Consider the following 6,000-nt stretch of genomic DNA (forward strand, 5'->3'; position numbering starts at 1 on the left):
GACACAGAGGCCACCTGCATATTATACCTTTGCACTTGGCATCCAAGGAGCCCAGGAAGAAGATGAAAGGCTTGTCTCCAGGGTCACAGAAGTGACTTCATCTATCCCGATGAAGTGAAAAGTAGGTGATTCACTAATTAGTGAGCTCTTGGACCACCAGCAAAGTTGGTTTCAGCTGAACCAAGAGTGGCAGTTAGAGACCATAATAATCTTGACAGCTCTCTCTCTCTGTTCCCCACATCACAACCTGAATCTGTGACCATCTCTTAAGGACATACCCTAATGATAACATGAATGAAAAAGAAAAAAACAGGTAATAAAGAAAGAGAGTTTGAAGGGAGGAAATACAATGTGAAGTTCAGTGGCTTTGAAGACAGATCTGCCCAAACCCAGCTCTTCCATTTACTGGCCATCTTCTCTAAAATTAGTTCTTAACCTTTCTGAACCACTTTTTCCCCCCTATTGTAAATAACAGTAGTCAATACCTATGTTAAAGAGTTACTGGAAGGACAATAGTATGAAATAATATGTAACGAAATAATAGGTGAAGCGCCTAGCACAGTGCTTACAAAAGGCTCCCACCGGATGGCGGTTTGAGTGACACTGAAGTGATAGGTCCGCTGATGATGGGCAAAGACAAGGAAAGGCAGACCACAGTGGTTCATCCCACCCTGTGCCTTTTACCCTGTGCGTGAGCCTCATCATCTCCTACTCCCTAGATTCCACTCTTTGCTCTTTGTCCCCAGCCTTGAACTTAACCTGAGACAAAGTAGCTCACCTTCCTCCCATCGCTGCCTCTGCTTTCATTGCAGATACACAAAATTCTAGAAGCTTAACAGTGAATAGGACCTATGATCCTCTTCCTGATCTTACCCTGTTATTTTACAGGTAGAAAAATCAAGAGCTCCAGAAGGAAATGACTTGTCCAGTGTATCTTAATGGCTCTCGGAAAGCGTCAGTTGCTTCTGACATTCCATCACTTGCTAGGAGAGTAGAAACAGTTGATATTATTGAGCTAACTAGAAAAGAAGGCTAAAAGGAGGGGACGCTAGATTGGCCTGTCATAAGCGAGCCTGCACTTTCCGGTTAGTGCAGTGCGCCTCTGGCCAGGAGGTGGCGCCATATACCTCCAGATCACAAAGTGAAAGCAGGCCCCAGGGAAAAGCTGGCCTCTGGCAGTTAAGTGGTGCAGAGCCAGCCTTGGCATACCCAAGAGAGCTTTTTAATAGCCAGTATGTTTAGAATATTTAAGAGAAATACATAAAGTATCTGGGTCATCTAGTCATTGCTGGGCTGACAAAATGTCTGTGAAAGACTTTGAGAAATGAAATTGTGAAGTTTATAACTCTAGAGAGATTAGGGTGGCAGAAGAGAAAGTTTTCATTTATTACAAGTCCACTAGAGCTGAGGTCCTTTTACATTTTCTCCACAACGAGGTGAGTTAATATCATTATACCCCATCTTCCAGATGAGAAGACTGGGCCTTGCCTGAGGTCCATATGTGGCTATTGAGGGCAGAGCTGGTATGTAGGTGTGTATTACACATTTATATTAGTTTGCCCGTATAATCCTCACCATAGCCTGGGAGGCAGGACCAGCCCAACCACACAAGTGCAGGTAAAGCTGTGTCCAAATTCATGGGCCCTTCCCCAACTCCTCTCTCCCGGAGGTCTGGGTTCCAATCCTAAGTCTCCCAAGTGGCTTTTTTATGACTTCGGCAAGTGACTTAACCTCTGAGTTCTAGTTTTCTCATATGTAAAATGAGGATAATAAGCACACAAAGTTGTGGAGAAGATCAATTGGGAAACCATAGGAGAACACACAGTGTTCATTACAAAACGAGGTTCTATTTTATACAATTATGTTTACTGCAGGTGTCTAATAGCTTGATTCATATGAAGGCATACACAAGGCTATGTGTCACCAGATTACTTGTAGTGATGAAAAACCTAAGGGTACTACAATAGAGAGGTGGGTTAAAAGCAGTGTGGACCTAGATAGAGTGTAATACCATACTACTCTCAACACTCAGCAAGGCACTTGGCAAGGTCCTGGACGTGGGCAGGAAAAGAAAATGCACTAGGAGCACCATGGAGCTCATATTCTGTAGGCAGCTGACAGGAGCCACAGTTGTCAATGGGGAGACAGGGCATAAGGGTCCTAACCTGGTCTGGGACACCGGTGAGGGCCTGCCTGAGGAACAGACATTGAGGCGAAACTGTAGGCACTGGAGAGAGTTAGCCAAATGTTGGGGGACAGAGGGCAAGGATCTAGAGAGGGGAGCGCTCCTGGAACACATCCGAAGTCCAGCACAGTGCATTACAAATCACATTTACAAAACACATGAAGATGTAGACAATGTTCCCCTAATGCCAAGTGAAAGAAATGCGGACCGGAAATTATAAACACCTCCATATTTTTTACGTAAATCTGGAATATTTTTAAAGATGTACAATTTTGTTGCATATGTATTGTATATGTGTATACACATACTTATACACATGAAGACCCAAAAGTAACCATAAATTCATTCATTCATTCATCAACTGTGTTTGGAGGACTGATAGTCCTGAGACTGCTAAGTACAGAAGGGATACAAGTATGAAAAAGGTAGTAAAGGGCCCACCTTCACACGCTTACTTTCTAATGGAGGGAGACAGGAAAGAAACGAATACATGCGTCCACGAGACAGGCTACAAAGAACATTAAAAAGGGTCCAGATGGAAATGACTGGGAGGGCGGGGGCGGGGGGTGGGTGGGAAAGCTACTTTAGGTAAAGTCATGAGGAAGTCCTCTCTGAGGAGATAACACTGAGAACTGACCAATGGGAAGGAGCTGGCTACGCAAAGATACTGGAGGAAAATATTCTAGGCCAGTGGTCCTCATGGACATCATCTGGGGGGCTCCAAAGAATACTGGTGCTTGCTGCCCCCACCTCCAGATTCTGATTTAATCCCATAAGGATACAACCTGGCCATTAGGATTTTTCAAGCTTCATAGGGATTTTTACCAGCTTTCCTGGAGACACTGTTCTACAGTGAGGCTGAGAACTGCTGGTCTAGATGGAAGCACGTGGAAGTGATTCACAGTCCCTATCTGATCATCTTTGGATGGTAGCACGATGGTTATGTTGTCATTTTTTAATAGTCTCTATTTTGCAGATTTTCTTTTATAGCCATGCACTTTTTTTTTACAGTAACTTTAAGTAGAAGATAACTCAAAGAGAATACATTATAGTGTCTAGGGGTCTAGATGAGATAAAGGTCAAGGCCTCACCTACACCTAGGACATCTGAATTCTAATTGCTGCTGAATGAACAGCAGTGTGGTCTTGGGCAAATTATTTTACCTCTCTGGGCCTCAGGGTTTTCTTGTCTCTAAAATGAACTCTATAATTCCATGACTCTATGAATTGGAGCTCTCAGCAAGCAAGAGCCAGCAGAGGCCTGGATAATTAGAAACCTGACTCCACGGGAGGAGAGGTCTCTAAGTAAGGGCCATCTCTAAACTTTCAGAGTTCTGGAGGATCTGATCAATGCTTCTTTTAGTTTTTTTTAAATGTAGTTTTCATGTGAAGCTCATATCTGTGGTTTTCTTATTCCGGTCCTGAATGAAACACGAAAAGACAACCATGCCCTTCTCTTTGTCTTCTTTGTCCAGCATGACAAACCATTCTGCTGGTCTCCCTGTCCCCATCCTGCCACAGTGTCTCTGAGGCCCTGCATAGAATTGTCCAGGGCCAGCTGGTGAAAATGCCTTCTATTTGGCCTCTGGAATTTGCCAAGACTCTGCCCACATTTCCCAGAATCATTCCATCGCCTCTTTCGCTTTCCCCTCAAAGAACACAAACCCCAGGAGTTGGGCACTCGGTTTTTTTTTTCCCTCTAGCCGGACCACATTCTTAAGGACGCCATCACAGTGAAGAGGAAGGAAAGACAGACTGCAAGTGTTTGTTTCTTTTCTGCTTCCTGATTTCATTCCGGCTGTGGTCAAAGCCATTAGTGTGAGGGGCTCACCCGTGGGCTATGTGGTCACAATTTCTGCTAAGAGGACAGGGAGGTGTGGTGTGGTGCAGTAGGCAGAGCCCTGAATTTAGGCTTCTCTCCTGGTTCTGCACCCAAAGTCCTATCACTTCATTGCGGTGTCTCTTAGGAGGGTCCAAGTTACAAGACCCAGTTGTGCGTTTCTCTTCCCTGGTCTGAATTCAGATTCTTCCCGTCAGCCCATCAGTCACTTGAAATTGGCTACCGTGCAAGTATTTATACCCTGGAAATCAGCAAAGGCTGCAAATCAGGACCCTATCCTTCTCAAGAGCAAGTTGTTAAGCATTTACCGGCACATCGCTGAGGGTATGTGCCAGGCCAGGCTGTGTCCACAATGATCTGAGAGCATTTGTTGTAAGTGCAGGACCTCCGGGCCCCACTGCAGATTCTGGAGTGAGAATCTTTGGGTGCCTGAGGTGAGTCCAAAGACCGGCACACTGGAGCTGGCTTTTTAATGAGTGGTGGAATCAACGGATTACATATCCTTAGAGATCATGTTTGGCTCTTAAAAAATTCTGCTTCTAGTTGCCACACAATGTATTTTCAGGCTACGTGCAGTAATCATATCATCGATTACTAAGCCATCTTTTTCTTGCAAATCAGGGGACAGCTTTGCTCATGATTGAACCTGCTTGACAAGGTAATTCCTGCTCCCAAGTCTTTCGTCAACCTGACCCTCGGATGGGCAATGCCTGTAATGAGCTGGCCCCCACTAGCAATGGCTTTGGGTAGCCAGTGCTTCCTTTCAGAAGTGACTTCTCAGGGGAAAGCTGAAGAGCGCAGGCAGAAGGAGGCATCTACTGATGTCCTTCCATGCCCTGAGGTCCCTTCTGGAATGGAAAGTCACACAAACTGCACAGAGGCTGGCCTGTGGCATACTGCTTTATGCCACGCTGGACTTGCTATGATCCGGGGAAGGAAGGGAGTTGGTGCCAAAGAGGGACAGAGGCAGGGATGTTTTTTAAGTGTCTTGAAATTCTACTTTACAACACTTAGTGCACTGCCAGCAGAGATACCACAGCAAAGCAGCCACCGGGAATGTCTTGTGGAAGTAAGAAGATGCTGGGTTACCGTGAGACTTGTTATCTGTAGCTGAGAAGAGAGAAGCACCAGGTCTGTAATGCAAGGACTTCAGAGCTGTGGGATTCCTTTCAGACCCCTCTCCTGCCTTGGTCAGCCAGGCCCTAGGCCCTCCTGCTGTCTGACCTTGACGGGAATGGTTTACCGGATCTTTCTATCTCTGATTTCTTTCCTGTCTCTCTCCTGACCCCAGCTTTTCTATCTGCCTTCCAAAATCGCTCTGAGTTAGGCCCTTCCTGCTTCCTAGTATCTTTTTCTGCCTCCAGCCCTCCACTCTTGGCATTGGACAACCGCTTCTGGACGCCGGGTGGGGGTGGAAGGCTCCCCAGAGCCTCTTCAAGACCTTGGTAATGGTTCCTAGCTCTCAGCCTCCCTAAGCTGATCGACACACAGAGCCCTCCCGCCTTCTCTCCTGGAAATACTCCAGTCACCGCTGGCTCCTGAGAACCTGGGTTCGGGATCTGGGGAGGCAGAAGATTCCTTAGACCTGGGGAAGGGAGTGGGGACGGCCGCCGGGGCGCCCCGAGAGGCTGTCCGCGCTCACCCAGGGCAGGAGGCACTGACCGAATCGGCACAGAGAATGGAGAGAAGGGGCCTCACTAGGGGTCAAAGTTTAGGCTTCCTCCTAAACTGACCCCAAATCTCACCGCGAATTACTGTCATCTCAAGAAAGTGGCTCTCCCGCCGCCATGTCACGTGGGCCCAGGCCTGGGGAGGGGAGGCCGGCGCGCGCCCCCTGGCAGCCCTGCGCCGCAGTGTCCCCGCCGCGCGCTGGCCCTCCCACACCCCGCCCCGGTTCCGCACCCGGCCCTCCCCCGCAGGGCCCCTCCCGGCGCCCCACCCCCGGCTGCGCCCTCCCCGGGTGCAGGCGGCCGGCG

This window comes from Suricata suricatta, chromosome 11, assembly GCF_006229205.1.
Source record: "Suricata suricatta isolate VVHF042 chromosome 11, meerkat_22Aug2017_6uvM2_HiC, whole genome shotgun sequence".
NCBI lineage: Eukaryota > Metazoa > Chordata > Mammalia > Carnivora > Herpestidae > Suricata > Suricata suricatta.